Source organism: Choloepus didactylus, chromosome 15 (genome assembly GCF_015220235.1).
Source record: "Choloepus didactylus isolate mChoDid1 chromosome 15, mChoDid1.pri, whole genome shotgun sequence".
Taxonomy (NCBI): domain Eukaryota; kingdom Metazoa; phylum Chordata; class Mammalia; order Pilosa; family Megalonychidae; genus Choloepus; species Choloepus didactylus.
The window spans coordinates 77,104,965-77,127,577 of NC_051321.1; the positions used below are offsets into that span (position 1 = coordinate 77,104,965).

Below are 22,613 nucleotides of genomic sequence, written 5' to 3' on the forward strand. Positions count from 1 at the left end.
ATGGGGGTGATGGGGTATTTTGGGTATTCTTGTTTACTTTTATTTTTATTCTTATTTTTTTGGAGTAATGAAAATGTTCAAGGTTATTGTGGTGATGAATGCACAACTATATGATGGTACTGTGAACAGCTGATTGTACACTGTGGATGATTATATGGTACATAACTATGTCTCAATAAAAGTGAACTAAAAAAAATTGAGGAGAGGTGACATTGTCAACATGGTGATATAAGACATCCACTGAAAAACCCTCCCCAGGAATTCAGCAGAAAAAGGACAAATATCACATGATTAGAAATCTGAAGGCATGTATCCTACAAATGCTGACTTGAAGAAAGAGAAAAGTATCAGATAGTGAACTTCCATACCGGACTGGCTTGTCGTCTTCCCTCCTCCTAACTCAGCCCCACACAGCTTAGGAAGTGCCCAGAGGCAGTAGCTGGGATCCACCAGGGACACAGACTAAAAAACTCGTACAACAGTGAGACAGATACGCATGTATGTTCAGACACAGAGACCCAAGTCCTCAGAGATCCAGGGAAGTACACAAGCTACTGGGGAGTGCAGAATACAAAAGGGCACCAAGGAGGAGCTTCCAAAATGGATGATTAGTGAGGAATTGGCAGAACCTACTTCTTTCTCAAGTGTAGCAGGTAGCCAGGCAGAAACTGCCTGAATCAACCGTTTGGGATCTGTGGGACAGGGAAGGGCTGTAAAATGCCCAGGGAAGTACAGGACAAAGAGTCTAAGAAAACATGTTAGAAGCTATAATTCTGTCCCTGGCTCTTGGTGCCCATCCTCCACCCTTGAGAGAAGCATTGGCATGCAGCCTGATCTTCCCTGGAGGAAGCTACAAAGCCCTAGCAAGCAGACAGAGGCTTTTGGTGACGATTGACCTTGGAGAGCTGGAGGACCTCTCTTGGAGGGAGGAGAAGCCCAGAGGACCGGGTGCTGTCTCTGGCCAATGGGTGAAAGTGAGGGGGTCCGCAGACTGACCCTGAAGGGGGGCTTTCTGTCCCTTTTTCAGCTCAGTGGAGAAAGCCTCAACCATTTTCAATTCCCAGCACTCAGACCCAGACAAGGGTGCAGATAGGAGAGTCAGAGACTATTCAAATGCTAATGACCTCTCCCTAGCAGGTGTTATTTCCCCTAAGAGGAAAGAGGTGGTGCCAAGCTCTACTACCCACCTTCCATTCAGAACCAGACCCCAGAGCCTGGGGGAAAACAGCCATATGCCACACCTCCTTATACCAGTCTGCAGTGACAGGCTGAGAGGCACCACCTGCTGGGCAGAAAAGCACAGTGATTTAAGGCCTCACAGGGTGTACCAATCTAAGACACCCTCAGGGAGACATGATCCTATTGCCTCCTTCTAGATCTGAGCTCTTTCTGGTCTTGGAAAACCTGTTGGGGTAACCAAGGAAACCAGATGCCTAGACAAGAGAAAACGACAAGCTACACTAAGAAAAATGAAGTTATGGCCTAGTCAAAGGAACAAACTTACACTTCAACTGAGATACAGGAATTTAAACAATTACTGCTAATCAGTTCAAAAAGTTTAGGGAGATATGGCAAAAGAGATGAAATGTATAATGAAAACACTCGGCGTACATAAGGCAGAAATTGAAAGTTTGAAAAAACAACTGGCAGAATCCATGGAAATGAAAGGCACAACACAAGAGATGAAAGACACAATGGACACATACAACATCAGATCTCAAGAGACAAAAGAAGATACTCAGGAACTGGAGAACAAGGCACCTGAAAGCCTACACACAAAACAACAGATAGAGAAAAGAATGGAAAAATATGAGCAACGTCTCCGGGAACTTAAGGACAAAATGAAATGAAGGAATGTATATGTCATGGTTGTCCAAGAAGGAGAAGAGAAGGGAAAAGGGACAGAAGCAATAATAGAGGAAATAAACAACGAAAACTTCCCCTCTCTTATGAAAGACATAAAATTACAGAACCAAGAAGTGCAGCGTACCCCAAACAGAATAGATGTGAATAGGCCTATGCCAAGACACTTAATAATCAGATTATCAAACATCAAAGACAAAGAGAGAATCCTGAAAGCAGCAAGAGAGAAGCCATCTATCACATGCAAAGGAAGCCTGATAAGACTCTGTGTGGATTTCTCAATAGAAACCATGGAGGCAAGAAGGAAATGAGGTGATATTTTTAAGATACTGAAAGAGAAAAACCACCAACCCAGAATCCTATATTCAGCAAAACTGTCCTTCAAATATGAGAGAGAGTTTAAAATATTCTCTGACAAACAGACAATGAGCGAGTTTGTGAACAAGATATCTGCTGCACAGGAAACAATAAAGGGAGCACTAGAGACAGGAGTGAGAGGTTTGGAACACAATTTTGGGAGACAGTAGCACAGCAATGTAAGTATACTGAACAAAGATGACTGAGTATGGTTGAAAGAGGAAGATTAGGAGCATGTGGGACACCAGAAGGAAAGAGGAAAGATAAAGACTGGGACTGTATAACTCAGTGAAACCTAGGGTGCTCAACGATTGTGATAAAAGGTAAAAATATGTTTTTACATGAGGGAGAACAAGTCAATGTCAACATTGCAAGGTCTTAAAAATGGGGTGGGATTGGGGGAAAAATACAATCAATGCATACCAGAAACTAGTCAACAGAAACAGTGTATTATGCTTCCTTTAATACAACAGAGGCAATATACCAAAGCTAAATGCATATGGGGCAGAGGGGACATAGGGGAACGGAATGGGACTCTTGGCATTGGTGATGTTGTCTGACTCTTTAGTTTAATGCTATTTTTCCTTTTGTTGCTTCCTAGCTGTCATGTTTTGTTTTGTTTTGTTTTTCTCTTTTGCTCATCTCTTTACCTTCTTTGACTTTTCCTCCTCCTTTGTGTAAGAAATGGAGATATCGTTATATAGATAGTGGTGATAGTGGTGAATACGTAAATACATGACTATACAGGGAACCATCAATTATTTACTAAGGACAGAATGTATGGTGTGCGAACAAAACTGTCTTTAAAAGAATGGGTTGATGAAGAAACCTTGAGGGCATTATATTGAGTAAAATAAGACACACATAAGGACAAATATTGCAGGGTGTCACTGATTTGAACTAATTATAATATGTAAACTCATAGACATGAAATGTAAGTTATCAGGATATAAAACAAGGCTAAAGAATGGGGAGTGGTTGCTTATTATGAGCAGAATATTCAACTAGGGTGAACTTAAACTTTTGGAAATGGACAGAGGTGATGGTAGCTTTTTGTGAGAATAACTAACAGTGCTGAATGGTGTGTGAAGGTGGTAGAAAGAGGAAGCTCAGAGTCATGTATGTCACCAGAAGGAAAGTTGGAGGTTAAAAGATGGGAATATATAAAACAGTGAATCTTCTGGTGGACAATGTCCGTGATTAACTGTACAAATGTTAGAAATCTCTCTCATGAACTAGAACAAATGTATGACACTGTAACTAGAAGTTAACAATAGAGGGGCATATAGGAAAAAATACACCTACTGCAAACTATATACTACAGTTAGTAGCATTTTAACATTCTTTAATTAACAGTAACAAAGGTACTATACCAATACTGTGAATCAATAATGGAGGGGGGGTGGCTAAGGGTATGGGAGGATTTGAGTTTCCTTTTTTTGGTGTTCCTTTATTTCTTTTCTGGAGTAATGAAAATGTTCTAAAAATTGCAAAAAAATTAATTGTGCTGATGGATGCACAGCTGTATGATGGTACCATGGGCAACGGATTGTACACTTTGGATCTCTGAATAATTGTATGGTATGTGAACAAGCTCAATAAAAAAAATAGATAAAAAAAAAGAAAAGATAAATCTGACAAATAAGTCAAATGATAAAATGGTTGAAGTCAGGAGTGCCTTTACAGTGGCAACACTGAATGTTAATGGATTAAACTCCCAAGTCAAAAGACACAGATTAGCATATGGGATTACAAAAGCATTAGCCATCTACATACTGTCTACAAGAGACTCATTTTAGACCCAAAAAAGAAATAGGTTGAAAGTGAAAGGATGGAAAAAGATTCCACACAAGGAGTGACCAAAGGGGGAAAAAAACTAGGTTAGCTAAACTATTGTCCGACAAAATCTACTTTAGATGCAAAAATGTTATGAGATAAAGGACACTATTTATTAATAAAAGGGGCAACTCCCCAAGAAGAAAAAAAAATCATAAATATTTATGTACATTACCCAATCTGATAAAACTAAAGGGAGGACTAGATAATGTACATTACCCAATCTGATAAAACTAAAGGGAGGACTAGATATATCTACAATAGTAGGAGAGTTCAACACACCACTCTCTTTAAAAGACAGAATATCTAAACAGAGGATCAATAGGGAAACAGAACCTAAATAATATGATAGATGATCAAGACATAACAGGCAATATATAAAACATTGCACCCCCAAACAACATGATCTACATTCTCCTCAATACCCATGGAACATTTTCCAGAATAGACCACATACTGATGCACAAAACAGTTTTTAATAAATTTATAAAGATTGAAATTATACAAAGTACTTTGATAAAGAACTGGAAATTTCACAAATACATGGAGGTTAAACAACACATCTTTAAACAAGCAGTGGGTTGAAGAAGAAATTGCAAGAGAAATCAGTAAATATCTCGAGATGAAAGGAAATGAGAACACAACATATCAAAATTTAAGGGACACAGAGAAGGAAGTGCTAAGGGGGAAATTTATAGCCCTAAACACCTACAAGAAATGAAAGAACTAAAACCAAAGACCTAACCAAACCCCTAGAGAAACTAGAGAAAAAAACAGAAAACTAGTCCCAAAGCAAGAAGAAAGAAATATTAGAGTAGAAATAAAAGAAATCAAGAATTAAAAAACAATAGAGAGAATCAATAAAACCAGAAGCTGGTTCTTTGAGAGGATCAATAAAATTGACAGCCTGTTAGCTAGACAGAAAAGACAAAAAGAGAGAAGATGCAAATAAATAGAATCATAAATTCAAGGGAGGTCATCATCATGGACCCTGTAAAAATAAAAAGATCCTAAGAGGATACTATGCACAATTGTATAATAAACTAGACAACTTAGATGAAATGGACAATTTCCTAGAAACACATGAACAATTACATTGACTAAAAAAGAAATAGAAGACCTCAACAAACCAATCACAAGTAAAGAGATTGAATCCATCCTCAAGAAGGAAAAGCCCAGGGCAGGATGGCTTTACAGGTGAATTTTACCACTCATTCCAAGAGGAATTAATACCCATCCTGCTCAAACACTTCCAAAAATTTGACGAGGAGGGAACACTACTGTATGAAAGCCTGATAAAGATACCAAAAGAAAAGAAAACTTCAGACTAATCTTCAATAAAATACTTGCAAGTCAAATCCAACAGCACATTACAAGAATGATACAGCATGACCAGCTGAATTTTATTCCAGGTATACAAGGTGGGTCAGCACAAGAAAATCAAGTAATGAAATGCACCACATAAATAAATTGAAAAGGAAAAACAAGATGATCATCTCAGTTGAAGCATTTTACAAAATCCAGCATCCTTTCTTGATAAAAACATTTCAAAAGGAAGTAATTGAAGGAAACTTCCTAAACATGATAAAGGGAATATGTGGAAAAACTCACAGCTAACATCACCCTCAATACTAAGAGGCTGAAAATTTCCCTCTAAGATCTGTAACAATACAAGGATGCCCACTATCCCCATTGTTATTCAACATTGTGCTAGAAGTTCTAGCTAGAGCAATAAGGCAAGGAAAAGAAATAAAAGGCATCTAAATCAGAAAGGAAGTAAAACTTTATTTGCAGATGACATGATCCCATATTTAAAAAGTCCTGAAAAAACTACAATAAAGCTACTAGAGCAAAAGTTCAGCAAGGTAGAATGGTCCAAGATCAACATGCAGAAATCACTAGTGCTTCATACACTAGTAATGAGCTATCTGAGGAAATAATCTAGAAAAAATTCCATTTACAATAGCAACTAAAAGGATCAGCTATCTAGGAATAAACTTAAAGAGGTATAGGACCTATACACATAATACTACAAAGCATTGCTAAAAAAAATACAAGGAAATCTAAAAAAATGGAAAGATATCCCACATTCATGGATTGGAAGGCTAAATGTAATTAAGATGTCAATTCTACCCAAATTGAGCTACAGATTCAATGCAATACCAGTCAAAATTCCTACCGCCTATTTTGCCTATCGCTAGATCTTGAAGATGTTTCCCAACATTTTCTTCTAGGAATTTTATGGTATTGACTACAACACTTAGGTATTTGTTTCATTTTGGTTAATTTTTGTATAGCATGTGAGATAGGGGTCCTCTTTTGTTCTTTTGAATATGGATATCCAGTTCTCTCAGCACCATTTATAGAAGAGACTGCTCTGTCCCAGTTGAGTGGACTTGGGAGCCTTCCAAAAATCAATTGGCCATAGATCTGAGGATCTATTTCTGAACTCTCAATTTGATTCCATTGATCATATGTCTATCTTTATGCCATTACCATGCTGTTTTGACCACTGTGGCTTCATAATATTCTTTAAAGTCAGGAGGCATGAATTCTCCACTTCAACTTTTTAAAGATGTTATTGGCTATTTGAGGCCCCTTACTCTTCCAAATAAATTTGATAATTAGCTTTTCCATATCTGCAAAGTAAGATGCCTTGAAGCATGCACAATATGGGTGAACTGTGAGGACATTAGGTTGAGTGAAATAAGTAAGACAAGAAAGGACAAATATTGTATAATCTCAGAAACAATATGAACTAATTATAATATGTAAACTCATAAACATTAAATCTATAATACAGGTTACCAGGAGATAGAATGAGGCTAGAGAATGGGGAACAGATATGTGCATGATTTTTAGCCAGGTTGAATTTAAATGTTTGGAAATAGAGGTTATGGTAGGACATTATTGTTAGTGTAATTAACAGTGCTGAATTTTGTGTGAATGTGGTTAAAGGGGAAGGTTCGAGTCATGTACATTACTAGAAGAAAAACTAGAAGTTAAAACATGGGACTGTCTAACAGTGAATTTTGTGGTGTACGATGACTGATTAACAATACAAATGTACAACACTATCGCAAGGAATTAATAACAGAGTAGTATATGAGAAAAAATGTACCTATTTCAAACTATGGATGATAATTAACAGTAATATCTTAATATTCTTCCATCAACAGTAACAAATGTACCATACAAATATTAGGAGTCAATATGAGGGCAGATAAGGATATGGGATCCTTTAGGTTTTCTGTTTTAATTTTTGGAGTTATGAAAATGTTATAAAATTGATCATGGTGATGAATGCACAAGTATGTAATGATACATAGAGCCACTGATTATATACTTTGGATGGATTGTATGGTGTGTGAATATATCCCAATAAAATTCCATTAAAAAAGGGAGAGATTAACACATTCTCAGATAAACAACATCTGAGGAAGTTCATCACCACAAGACCTACCCTACAAGAAATGCTAAATGAAGTTCTTCAGTCTGAAAGGAAAGGACAATAGACAGTGGTTCAAAGCAGCATAAAGAAATAAAATACAGATCTGCAGTAAATGTAACCATTTAGGTAATTATAAATGCCAGTATTATAGTGTATTCCTTAGTATGTAACTCCACTTCTTCCTTCCTACAGGTGCTAAAATGCAAATGCAAATGCATAAAAGGTAATGATAAATCTATGGATTTGGACATAAAATATACAAAGATATAATTGGTAAAAAAACAAACAAACATGAGTAGAGAGAGTAGAATAGGAAAAGTATACAGTATATACATTCTGTTGACATTAAGTTGGTATCAAAACAAATATGATTGCTATATATTTAGGTTGTTAATTTTTGTCCCCATGATAACCACAAGGAAAATAGATGAAAAGTATATTCACATAGAAAAGAGAAGGCACTCAATATGGTTCACCACAAAAAAATCAAATACATATAAAAGTAGATATTAATGGCAGAATTGAGGGACAAAAAACCTGTAAGACATACAAAGGCTAAATAGCAAAATGGCAGAATATAGTCCTGCATTATCAGTAGTCACTTTAAATGTAAAGGAATTAAACTCTCCAATCAAAAGGCAGCACTTGGCAGAATGGATAAAAAAGCATGACCCAAGTGTATGCTGTTAGCAAGAGACTAACCTTAAATTAAAGATACAAGTTGGTTGAACATGAAAGGATGGAGAAAATACACCATGCCTGTAGTAGCCAAGAGACCTGGGATGGCTATATTAATATTGAATAAAATAGACTTTAAGTCAAAAACAGCTACAAGGGAAAAGATGGTCTTTATATTCTGATAAAGTGGACAATTCATTAAGATCAGATAAATCACCAAGAAGACCTAATAATTATTAATATATTTGCACCTACATATATATGTACCTAATAGCATAGCCTCAAAATATATGCAGAAAATACTGACAGATTGAAGGGAGAAATTGATGGTTCTACATTAACAGTATGAGACTTTTTTTTTAAAGTAGAGAAATTGTGGGTTTGCAGAACAATCATACACAAAATACAGGATTCCCAGATACCACCCCACCACCAACAATGTGCATTTATTATAATTGATGATAGCACATTTTTATAATTGTACTATTAATTATAGTCCATGGTTTAACTTATGGATCAATGTTTGTGGAGTGTAATTTTATGGATTATTTAAAAAATTTTTATTGTACCATATATACAATATTGCATTTCCTCCTTTATTCACATTCAGATACATATTTCATTGCTATCAATTGTGTTCACAATGTTGTACAACCATCACCGCCATATATTACCAAAACATTTCCATCATTCCATATAGGAATGCTGTATATTTTAAATCTTACTTTTCCATTCCCTGACCCCACCCCATCCACTAGTATTTCTTACAAATATAGATGTGAAAATCCTCAACAAAATACTATTAAAACAAATCCAACAGTATATTAAAAGACTTATACACCGTGATCAAGTGGGAGTTATCCCTGGTATCCAAAGTTGGTTCAACATAAGGAAATCAACTGTGAAACTCAGAATGAAATATCTGCATCCCATATTCAATATACAATATTGGAGGGACAGTCACAGAGTGTACATTCCCATTGCCATAGGGACAAATTGGAAGGAAAACAGGGGTCATGGGTCCCAAATGGTTCTGAAACCCTCCATTAGGTTTCAAAGTCCAAGAGTCATCTATAGAATGATGCCTTGTTTTCTGGGCTTGAAGGAGCAGCATCCCCACCCATTCCAAGGGACTGAACAGTGGCCAGGCTCTCCCCTAATAGTGGGGGGAAGTCTCCAACATCTCCAGGCATTGGGGTGATGGCCAGGTTCTCGACTCTACCCTCTTCAAGCACTGGGGTGGTGGCCAGATTCTGCAATCTCTGGGGCATAGGGCAACTCCCTTAGAACAGTGGGGTGGTAGCCAGACTTTCCTCAATCCCTGCGGAATGTGCTCCAACCTCTCTAAAGACAGGGGCAGCAGCACTCTTCCTGAACCATGGGGCGGAAGGCCTGCCCTCGGCAAACTCTGGGGCATACTCAACCTTTCCACATACATTGGTGGGTTCACTCTCCTGGCCCAAGGTGTCTTCATCCCAGACCTCAGCTTCCATGCTTCTGCCTTTGAGGTCAGTTTTCCTTCAACCTGTCCCTTTTAGTCCAGGCTGGCAGTGGTTCCGTTCATATAGATCTTATTAAAAACTTGCTGGTGTCGCATGCAGTACACAGGGGTCCCAACTGTCAGATAGTAGAACCTTCTGCAAATCCTTTCTGGTTAACTGCATTTCCAATCCTGACTCAGGCTGATATGGCTGACTGGTTCCCTGGTCAGTTAAATCCTCACATGGTGCACTATTCTCTTGGGACTCACTCTCTAGAAGCTCAGAATTTTCCACACCATCAGTTTCTAGTTTCTTTGCGTCCAGGAGTTCAGTTTCCAGCTTATCCCTTTCCTCTTGCATGTTACTATATGCTGCAAGGAGAAGCCAGGCTGTACTTTCCACATTTAGTCTGGAAATCTCTTCAGCTAAAATATTCAAGCTTGTCACTTTCAAATTCTGCCTTCCATCTCATATCAGCACTCAATTTTGCCAAATTCTCTGCCAGTTTAAAACAAGGATTGCCTTTCTTCCAGTTGGCAATGATGCATTCATCATTTACGTCTAAGGCCTTACTGGAAGTAACTTTATCATCCTTATTTCTACCATTTGTGCCTTAAAGCAATCTAGGTCTTTTCTATCAAGCAACTCACAATTCTTCCAGAATCTTTACCTTATTCATTTAGAAAGCTGTTCCAGTATTTTTGGTATTTGCAGTCTCAGCACTCTACTCTTCTGGTACCAAAATCTGTTTTAGTTTGCTAAAGCTGCTGAAATACAGATACCATAAAATGAGTTTGCTTTTAACAACGGAATTTTTTAGTTTACAAGCTAACAGTTCTAAGGCCATGAAAATGTCCAAATCTAGGCATTATCAAGATACCTTCTTCCTGAAGACTGGCTGCTAACGATCCATGACTCTTATGTCACATGGCAAGGCACATGGCAGCATCTCCTGGTCTCTCCCTTCTCTTCCAGGTTTCCATGATTCCAGATTTTAGCTTTCTCTCTGTTTCTGTGGCTTTCTGTCTCAGCTTCTGTATCTTTCTCTGTGATTCTGTCTCTGAATTTCATCCTCTTGTAAAGGACTCCAGTAAGAGGATTAAGAACCACCTGGCACATCCCTCAACTGAAATAACCTAATCAAAAGGTCCCACCCACAACAGATTTAAATCTACAGCAATGGATTAGCCTTAAGAACATGATCTTCTGGGGTAATACAGCTTCAAACCATCACAACATTGCTATAAGAACTCAAAGACAACCTAAATAAATGGAAGAACATTTATGCTCATGATTGGAAGACCATATCATTAAGATACCAAACCTATCCAAAGCAATTTATACATTCAATAAAACCCCAATCAAAATTCCAATAACCTTCTTTGCAGTAATGGAAAAGCCAAACATCAAATTTACATGGAAGGGTAAGGAACCTAGCTAAAGCATCTTGAAAAAGAATAATGAAGTTGGAGGACTCACACTTCTTGATCTTAAAACTTACTACAAAGTCACAGTCATCAAAGAGCATGATATTGGTACAAGGACAAACACTGAGTTGAGAGCTTAGAAATCAGCCCTCACTTTTATGGTCAACTGATTTTTGATTAGGTGACAAAGACTACTCAATTGGGAAAGAACAGTTTCTTCAACAAATGGTGCTTGGAAACTAGATCTCCATTTGGAAAAAAAGGGGGGTGGTGGTAGATCGCGATATACAAAAATTAACACAAAATGGATCAAAAAACCTAACAAATAAAAGCAGGAACTATCACACTCCCAGAAGAAAATGTAGGGAAGCATCTTCAGTACCTTGTGTTAAAGAATGGATTACAAAAGAAACAAAAGAAAAAATAGATAAATGAGACCTCATGAAATTTAAAAACTTTTGGTCCTCAAAGGACTTTATTATGACAGTAAAATGACAATCTATACAACGGGAGAAAAATTTTGGAAACCACAAATCTGCTAAAGGATTAATACAGAATAGAGAAAGAAAGTTTTCAATTTAACAACAAAAAGACAACGCAAATAAAAAATGGGCAAAAGACTGACAGACATCTCTCCAAAGAAGATATATAAATGGCCAAAAAGGTGCTCAACATGATTAGCCATCAGGGAAATGCAAATCAAAAGCATAATGAGATACCATTTCACATCCATCAGAATGGCTGCTATCAAAAAAAAAAAAAATAAGTGTTGGAGAGGATGTGAAGAAATAGGAACACTCAATTGCTAATGGCAATGTAAAATGGTGCAGCTACTCTGGAAGACAGTTTGGCAGTTCCTCAAATAGCTAAATATAGAACTACCATATGATTCAGCCATCCCACTTACTAGGTATATACCTCAAAGAATTGAAAGCAGAGACTTGAACAGATACTTGCACACCAATGTTCATAACACCATTATACATAATTGCCAAAAGATGGAAGCAACCAAGTATCGAACAACCGATGAATGGATAAATAAGATGTGGTATGGAATATTATTCATCTGTAAAAAGGAATGAAGTCCTGATACATGCGACAACATGGATGAACTTTGAAGACAACTTGTGTGAAATAAGCCAGACACAAAAGGACAAATATTGTATGATCTCATTGATTTGAAACAATTAGAATAAGCAAATTCACAGAGTCAGAATTCAGAATATAAGTTACCAATGGGTAGGGTGGGCCTACGGAATGGGGAGTTAAGGCTTAAATATACAGTGTTCTTATTTAGAATAATGAAAATGTTTTGATAATGGTGGCGCTGGTAGCACTGAAATACAGTATCTGAATTTGATTAAAAGGAGAAATGTTAGATTGTATATATGGTAACAGAATAAAAATAAAATCCATGGAACAACACTACACAAATATTTTCCTCTAAGATAAACCATTGAGTATAATTAATAGTACAATTAAAAAATTGTGTTATCATTGACTATAACAAATGTTCCACACTAATGCAAATTATTAATAGTTGGGTGGTATGTGTAATACTGTATCTTATTCATGACTGTTCTGCAATCCCACAACTTCTCTAATAAAGAAAAAAAAATCAAAGGTCTTAAAAATGTACATGTGTTTGACTCAGAATGTTCAATACTAGAAATTATAAAAACGTAATGTGTCAGTCATGGTTTTCAAGAGAAACAGAATCAACAGCTTCCATCATATATACTTGTATGCCACATTCATCAGCGGTAGGGTTAAATTTGCTCCATGGACAATTCACAAGCATCTTCCTGTAATGGTCAGACATGAACAATTAACTAGAAATAAGTATTATATGGAAAATGGAATAAGTAAATTGATCTGTGGGTATTAGACACATACCTACATAGACACAACTTGCTTGAATTAATGTGATACTCACATAACTTATTTTTATTTAATGATATATTGCGTATAACCTTCCATACTCATTTGTCAAGCTTGCTGTATATCATTGCATGGCTTGTACTGTTAAAGCAATATTTCTTGGACAAACTGATCCGAGCACATGAAAATTTATTACTTAATCATGAGGAAATTACTGAACACTGATGATCCTCAATCTTAGCTGTGTGTTTGATTCACCTGGGAAGCTTTTCAAAAACTGAAGCCTGTGATTCACCTCTAGAGATTCTAATATAATTGGTGTGGGATGGGGTCCAGGAATAAGTGTTTTTAAAAAGCACCCCAAAGTGTGCAGTAAGGATTACAAACCACCGAACCAGATATGCCAGTTCAATGTAATGTGGGAGAAAAGGGGCTTTTAACTCAGCACAGACTGCTGCTTTGCTGTTCACTTACTGTGGATATGTCATTTTCATAAATGACAGGGTTAAATTTGCATCATGGACAATTCAGTCATTTTCCCATACTGATCAGACATGAACCATTAACCAGAAATGACAAAGCAATATATGGAGATGCAAATGATTAGCAAATTGTTCTAGTGGCTACTAATTAGATAGACATACCTGGTAACAAGGTGTTACTTCCTGACAGAAGCTGATAGTAATAGGTGGCAAAATGGTGTCAAGTGAAGGTCAGCTAAAAAGAGCAGTTTTTCTTTACCTCAAGTAGCTTTAAATGAATTTCTTTAGCAAGCCCTCAAAGATGCTGAACACTCAGTTTGCTTAATTCTCAATTTTTTGGACAAAGTTTTCCTTCTCAGCACAATAGTATATTCAACTTATATTTCTTCATTATAAGATGCACATATTAATATTTTAACATCTCTGAAATTAAGATGCATTTACAATTGAAATTATTAAGCATTGTGTTGTTTAATTGGAAGCATTGTTTTCTTAGTATGCAAAATAATTGAGCATCTTACAATCAATGCAATGAAATATGGTATATTAAAATTTTTTTTCAATCTGTTCACTTCTTAACACCTCCAACCCTATCACCCTGGTATAAACCTCAGTCATCTTTTGCCTACATTATTGCGTTAGCCTCCGAACTTGTCATTCCGCTTCCACTCTTTGCCCCTTTCAATCCATTCTCAGCACAAGGACAAGTGTTCTCATTAAAACTGAAGCCTGAGCTTCCCTTTGTCTCAGGTCCCTGCTTCCCCGGCAGCCCTCCCAATCTTGGCTCCTTGCTTTCCACAGTCCTCACTCCCCTGGGGCCTAGAGGTGGGGAAGGTGTCTCCCTTCCTGCTCCTACCTTCTCCCTGACTACTGCATTAAAAACCACGAGCTTTGAATCTTGTCATTAGAGTATAGCCAATCAGTAATCATCCACAATGAGGCCATCACGGCTGTAATGGTCACTTTCATGAAGGTATTAGTTCTCGCTTCCCTTTCTCTCTGGTGTTACTCCTGCTGTCATTCTGGTGATTTAAAAATGCAATTCGATGATGCTTCCAATTCTCTGGACTTGTGGTTCCTTCAGCATCTTTCCTCTAATGGTCTTACTTTCTACCTGACCACAGCACCCACTCCTGGTGGGCCTTGATCTTGTCTCAAAACTGCACCTCCTCCAAAATCTCGATTTCAAGCCCCTATAATCCCCCCACCATCTTTCCTGCTCATTCCTTCTAGTACCCGCCTGTAATAGTTTTAGTCCCCACCTGGACATTCAGTCCATCAGTTACCATTTTTAAATTGTCCGTCAACCTCTTCACGGTTTCTACTCCCTCATGACCATGTTCAATCATTTTAATAACTCTTGGGCCCTTTCCTCTGATGAAACTACTCCCAAACTTGTATCTACAGCTAGAAATGGCTGTAGTAAAACACACAACTATGCTGACTGCTCCCATTTTACACTGATGATCAATAACCTCAAGTTGCCTTTTAAACTGCCATGCAATCACATTGTATTTTCCTGGTTTATTTTCTTTCCTTCTATTCTACTCATTACTTTCTCCACTCTCCTGAAACCTCCCATATTTACTCCCTATCCTAACTTCAGTGATGATACCAAGAAAAGTGAGTAAATCAGAAAAGAACTTCCACAAACTCCCATCAACACATCTAACTCCTTAGTTACATTGGTGTGTATGTATGTGTACACACACACACACACATATTCTCCTCTTCCTTCTTCTTTTTGACATTCTGGATGAACTCTCTGTGCTCCCAGCTAACTCTAGGCTCCCTTCTTGTGCAACAGATCCCTCCAATAATTTTCCTTGCTCTCTCCTGTTTTCTCTTCTCTGCTGGGTCATTACCATAAATGTGCCAACATGCTGTTATTTCTCCCAACTTGAAAGAAAAAAAAAACACCTCCTTTAACCTCATCTTTCTCCTCTTTTTGCAGCAAAATTCCAGCAAGAGTTGTTTATTCTTATTGTCTCTAATTTCTCTCTCTTGAACCCTTTCCAAACAGATGTTCATTCCCACCACTGCATTCTAAATGCCCTTAAAAAGATCACAAATGACTTCCACACTGCACAACCCAGTGCCATTTCTATCTTCACCTTATTAGTCATAATAGATAAATCTCTTAGAAACATTTTCTTCTCTTGGCCTTCAGGCTGCCACTCTTCTTTTTCTCACACTTCACCAGCAGCTCTTTCTCAGTCTCGGGCTGATTTCTTCTCATTTCCCTAACTTCTAAATATTGTGCCCTGGGGTTCAGTCCATGGACCTGCTTTTTTCCTTTTCTTTCTTTTTCTGTATACACTAACTCCCTACATGACCTTATCCAGCCTCACGGCTTTGAATATATTGAAATTCTGACGACTCCTCAAATTATATCTCCAGACCATTCCCCTGAACTCCAGAGTTGTGTATCTAACCTGTTATTTAACATGTCCATTGGGATGTCTAATGGGCATTTTGAGTTAATAGGTCTCACATAGAACTTCTGGTATTTTTCCTGAAACCAGCTCCCCATGGGAAGAATATATATTATATGATAGAACATGGAAGAAAAGCAATGCCTTATTCACATAAAATCACTATGCTATTCACACCAGAGGGATAAAATTTTTTAAACTTTAATGCTGTGAATGGATTTATGTTTGGAATTTTAGAAATTCCATCAAGCAAGGAAGTATATTTTTACCTCCTCCATTGGTGACTCAATGGAAATAGGGACATATCTTTCTACTTCACCCTCTTAGCTCAGTAGTTCCAGCTCACATGGTCTGTGAAGGCTGCTGGAGCCTTGGCTATCAGGGCAGGTTTTTGGGCATAGAAGGGATGAGCAAAGGAAGGTGTGGTAGATTTTAATGTGGGTTTAAAAATTCCATTTTACCAGGGAACTTGGAAAAACTAGGATTTTCCTTTACTTGCTTTCTCAGCTTTTGCTGTCTTACATTTTTCATTTGCAAAATGATTTATGCCATTTAATGAGTTATTTCTTTTCATTTAGGCCATTGGGCCATTGTTTGATTATTCAGATAATCCTAAACAGCACTGAGAGTAGCATAAATTCTCTCTCTACTTCCTTTTCCAATTCAAAAAGAAAAACAATGTGAGGAGCACTGGGGTTAGAGTTTGTGAAAGGTCTAATTATTGTACCCTAAGTACCACATGTCGAGGTTGTCACTAGGTCCTTTATTTTGTTTACTCAAGGACAGTGATTCATCTATTTTCTCTTTCCTGCATCATTAACTTTTTTTAACTGAACAATTCTCATATCAACAGGCTATAATATTTTCCAACTTTAAATGGAAAACAAAATCCCATTTACCCCTCTGTCCCTTCCTGTTACTTTCCCATTTCTCTGCTCTTCTTTATAGAAAAATTCCTTGAAGGTAGTATCCATTCTCCTCCCATTCTCTCTTAAATCCATTTGTACCCATTAGTATTAGGTTTGGCTGTATATAATAGAAAAAAATAGCATAAAAGTAAATTTAAAGAGACAGAAGCTTATTTCTCTTTCACATAAAATAAATTCAGAACTAACAAGTCCATGGTTGGTATGGTTACTTAATGGAAATAGGGACATATCTTTCTACTCCACCATCTTAGCTCAGTACTTCCAGCTCACATGGTCTGTGAAGTTCTGCTGGAGCCTCGGCTATCAGGGCAGGATTTTGGGCATAGAAAGGATGAGCAAAGGAAAGTGTGGTAGATTTTACTATTTGGCCACAGTTCTTTCTTCACACCCCTCCCCTGCCATGGTTCCTAGTGGTTGGAGAGTCCTTACCCTCTCCACTGGGTTTGACATGTAAAGTCTCTGCCAATGGATGGGAATGACAGCACATACTCTGAGCTGAAGCATTAGCAGGTGTGGCAAATTTCTACAAGCTCTCTTGGAGCTTCCAATCGTGTCATGACAACAGTGTGTTTTTTATTTTCAGCCTGGATCTGAAGTTAAAACATGAAGAAGTCCTGGACCCAGCCCCAATCCTGGAATGAAACCTTATCCAGCCAAGGCCAGTGAGCCCAGCTCAGATCAACCAAACTGCTGATGCATAAACATGCAATTGAAGTTTTTGTTGTAAACAACTGAAAATTTTGTTTTTTTTCCCTCATAGTTTTATCAGAACAAACACCTAATACATATGACAAAGGGGGCATCTCCTGGTTAAATCAGCTGCATTTAAGCTGGTTTCCCAGAAATCCTACATGCACTTCTACTTATTTGTCACATGGCCACATCTTGAGGAAAGGGAGATTGGAAAATATTGCTGAGTGCATTTTACCATAAATAGAAACAGATTCCTTGTTATGGAAGAATAATGCATGGATATTGGGTAGAAATCAGCATTTGCTGTCCTACAATTCCTATCAGTTCTTTTCTCCATTCCTGTGATGGACTGGCTCCTGTCAAATAGGTTTCCACATATTATTGACCTATTAGCACCTATTAATTCATTCTTTGGAACAGATCCTTGATTTATTTTTTAGGGCACCACTTGGTTCTCTACTTCATTAACCACCATTTCTCAGTCTCCTTTATGGATTTATTCTTCTCCCTGAGCCCTCAGCCTCTTTTATTTTCTAACTGCCTTCACTCTCTGATAGATATTATCCAGTCCCAAGATCTTAAATAATGACGGTATGCCCTGACAGCTCCCATGTTGATCTCTCCACTCACAGCTGTCTCATAATTTCAGGTTTACATATTCAATTGCCTTCTCAAGTTGTATAGTAGTTACCTTTTATGCAGCATGCCCCAAACAGAACTATTTCTCAACCCCCATATTACTGCTGATTAGGTTGAATCTTTTGATTGAGTGTTTCCATGGAGGTGTGACTTAATCAACTGTGGGCAAAATGTTTGATTAAATTATTTCCATGGAGATATGGACCCTCCCCATTGATGGTGGGTTTTAATTTAATCACTGGAGTCCTATAAAAGAGCTCACAAACAGAAGGAGCTCGAAGGAGCTCAGAGCAGCTGAGAGGGACATTTTGGAGAGAAGCTAAGAGCTGACATTGACACTGACACTTGGAGATGCTTGGAGATGTTTGGAGATGCTAGCTCAGGGTTTGTTCTGGAGAAGCTAAGGGAGGACCCCAATGCTTAGATGCACAGGAGGTGAAGAAGCTAAGAGAGACCCAGAGACATTTTGGAAAAAGTCCTTTTGAATGCAACTTGGGAGCAAAGGAATAGCAGACGCCAGTCACATGCCTTCCCAGCTGACAGAGGTGTTCCACACACCATTGGCCTTAGTTTGGACACTTTTATGGCCTCAGAACTGTAAATTTGTAACTTAATAAATCCTCTTTATAAAAACCAATCTATTTCTGGTATTTTGCAATAATGGCAGCATTTGCAAACAGGAACTCCCCCTCCCCCCCCACCTAAAATTGCTCCTCATAAAACCTTTCCCATCCCAGAGAATGATAATTCCAAGACTTCTAGCAGCTCAGGTCATTCCTTCTTTCTTTCAGACCCTCTTCTCAAACCACTGCAAATCTTGTCAGCTATGTCTCTAAAATATAAATAAATCATGTACTATTCACCTGATGGATATTACACAGTGAAAAAAGAGTTAATCTACTGCTATGTAAACAATATGGATAAATCTCACAGAAACTAATAAGTGAAACATGCCAGGCATAAAAGTTATTATTACCAATAACTCACAAATTATAGATTTATTACATATAAGATGAAAACATTTAAATCATTAAAATATTTTTGTACATTTATATTTACAGAGTATCTTTACAGATGCAAGCCATCATGATTTCTTGACAAGACTATGGAAAGCCTCCTAATTACCCCAACCCTACCTCTCCTTTCATCTCCCCTTCAGTCTATTACCCACATAGCACTAAGACTATTCTTTAAAAATTCAAGTCAGGGCATATTTACCCTCTGCTGAAAACCCTCCAAAGATTTCCCATTGTACTCAAGTAAAAAGCCAAAATCCACACACCTGTCCTCTTACTTCTTTCAGGTCCCAGCTCAACAGCGAAGTCTTCTATGACCACCCTATATTAATACCACCCTTAAGTGCTTTAATTTTCTTAATAATGTAAATCATTTCTTAAATATTATATGTTTGGTACTTTTCTGTTTATTTTTGTTTCCCCCTTTCACACTAGAATGTAAGCTCTGTGAGAAGAGGAACACAGTCTATTTTCTTCACTACTGTATGCCCAACTTCTAGAACTATGTCTATTATGTGGTAGGTTCTCATTAAGTTTTTACTGAATGAATGATTAAATCAGTGACCTAGATGTTGAGGTACATTAAAGATGGCCACCATTCTTGGACACTCCTCCCACTGAGAGGTGGGGCTTTTGTTCCCTCCACTTGAATCTGGGTGGGCTCTCTCACTAGCTGCTTGACCAATAGACTACGGAGGCTTTGATGTGCCACTTTCTGGGCCCAGGCTTTGACGGACTCACAGCTTCCACTTCTAGTTTCTTAGAACACACTCTCTGTGTTCTTTGAGCAACCATATAAGAAGTCCAACTACCCTAAGGCTTCCATGCTGGAAAGGTTACATGTGTTTCAGTAGACTATTCCAGTGGAGCCTAGCCTTCTAGCTATCCCTGTCAAGATGCCAGCCATGAATGAAACCATCTTTTACCCTCTAGACCAGCCACCAAGTGACTTCAGCCAATGCCACATGGAGCAGAAGACTCACCCAGCTGAGCCCTGCCTCAAATCCTGAACCACCTAATGATGAGGTTTAATCAAATGGTTATTGTTTTAAGCTACTACATTTTGGCATAATTAGTTATGCAACAATAGATAACCAGATAGGCATTGTGTGTGGGGGTGGGGTGGGGGAGTACCCACTAGCAGGTTTTATTTCAGGATGTTCCTACAGGGCTTAGGTAGGCAGGCTTCCAGCTCCCCCCAGTGTCAAAACCAGCAGGGCTTTACCCTGTGCACAAATACCCACACCAGAACACGCACTGGCTATCCTTAGGCAGATCATGTGATTTCACTGCAGCAGAGATCTCAGACTTCAGTGGTGGACAGATATTAACTGCTATCAATCTCTCTGAATGTGTAGAGTGCAGGAGATATGTCCTACGTGTCCCGTATATGCTTTTATTCATCTTGATCCCTGACTGGAGACTTAAAGGTGTTGCAGGCAGAAATCTCCCCATGTCCCTTGGCCCTCTCTGTATGTTTCAGGCTGCAGGTACCTGCAAGTCTGGTTTGCTGTTTGTTATACAACTCTCCCCTTACTTCTAGAAAGTCATCAATGTGTCTGAGTCAACTCACAGGTTCCAGTTTTATTATCAGAACAGTAACAGGTTTATTCCTTTCTGTACATCTTTGCTGTCATTTCAATGGTTTTGAGAGCGAGGGGAGGGAAATATATGGACTCCATTCTCCCTCTTAAACCAAAACATGTATTTCTGCATTAAAAAATTATATGGCAGGAATCCCTTAGGTAGAAGGATCTTCAAAGAAGTGTACGTGAGAGGAAACACTGATGTCCTGGGTTTTCCAGGGCTGCCTCCTTTGCCATTTGTTCAGATGCACCCCCAGATCTGGCTATGCTCATCTCCTCCCTCTTTCAAACCAGCTCAGTCCAAAGCTGCCTGGTTGCAGAGTGAGGAAGGGAGAGGGGGAAAGTAAAGGAGAGAGGGAGAGGAGGAGGGGGGAAGGGAGAGAGGGAGAGAGAAAGGGGGAAGGGGAGGGGGAGGGGGCAAGAGAGAGATCCCAAACCAAGCTCCCTGACAAACTTTTCTATCTGAGCAGCCAATCTGCCCCATAGAGTTGAACTTCATGGAATGGAAAGTGTAGGAGAATGGTATGTTTTATTTATTCTCAGCTCTAATTCTTTAATTAACAGAAATACACAAATCATTACTGTGTAATTTATAGAAGCACATATACTTTTATTGCATAACTGACTAAAATGCTCATTAAGTGCTTTTAATGATGTGAGAAAATGCTCACAATAAAATGAAAAAGAAGAAACCAAAAATGAAATCATAGTTCACAATGTTAGCGAGGCTATGACTTCAAGAAAGTGAAAAAAATTGTAGCAGTAGGATGGCATGTTAGGACAATAATTCTATTTGCCTAGTAAAATTATGTTTTCTTAAATTAAAAAATCCTTTGCGAATAATTTAAGTAAACTTAATATTTTTTAAAGCGAAAATATGCCTGACAGGATATACGGCTTTTCTAAATTTGGTATAAAATGTGTTCTGTTTCCAGGGCTATGGGGCTGGCTAATAATTCAGACCGACCATCCTGCAAAAAAACAACTAGAAATGCTGTATAAAATATCTTAAAACAATCACAGGGTGCTGAGAGAGTAAAGAATTGCCAGGTCAAAATCTAAGGGAAGGGGCAGCCCTGGGAGGTCAGCGGAGCAGCAAAGCCCCGGCCATTGCCCTGCTGGCTTTTGCTGACTGTGGTAACCTGATGGGCAGATTTTGAGGGACTTGCTGGGTGAGGGAGAGAAGCCCAGCACCCATCCATGTCAGGGAGTCTAAGAGGAGACCATTTCCCAGAGAGCAAGGACCCAAAATGCCACACCCTCAGGTAAGGTGACCCACAAATGATTTGGCCTCACCCCCAGGGGACTACAAGGACCTGCTTCAAGGCCACCAGCTAGGAAGGGGTTAAAAAAAAAACCTCTAGGAAAAATTTTCACCATGTGCCTGCCTTTACTGGATTCACAGCTCCAGTATGCACTTAGCCTGGGTGCAGGAAGGGTCGAGGTCTTATGGGGTCTGATACACAATTTGGAGTAGCATCATTAGATAAAAAAATATACAATTGCAAATACATAATTACTACACATGTGACTATTCAGTTGCAAGAGAAAAGATGTTGCAACAAATTCTATATTTAAAAAGTTGACATATCACGAACATCACAAAGTCAAGAAAAATGACACGATGAATGATTTTATTTATTAACTCTCAGCTCTAGAACCCCTACTTTCTTTTTTGGCCACACACTCTTTGCTGTCTTTTTATATGACAGTGATTTCCTAATGTAAGTTTCTATATAAAGAAATAAAAATGATGATTTAGTCTCTCCTCTAGCATGGGTGATAGAAATTTATTTTATTATTGATGGTTTAGAAAAATTTCCTTTAAGTTTCATAACTCATTATTGGTAATGTCATGT

At 38.2% G+C, this 22,613-nt stretch overlaps 1 long non-coding RNA gene across 1 annotated transcript in view; it reads left to right on the forward strand.

Annotated features, from left to right (window-relative positions):
* Positions 1-18,387, forward strand: part of LOC119510924 — a 32,610-nt gene extending 14,223 nt beyond the window's left edge. Inside the window, exon 3 of the long non-coding RNA XR_005212068.1 lies at positions 17,404-18,387. This is a non-coding gene — a long non-coding RNA (uncharacterized LOC119510924). The remainder of the gene's footprint in view (positions 1-17,403) is intronic.
* The last annotated feature ends 4,226 nt before the right edge of the window (positions 18,388-22,613 follow it).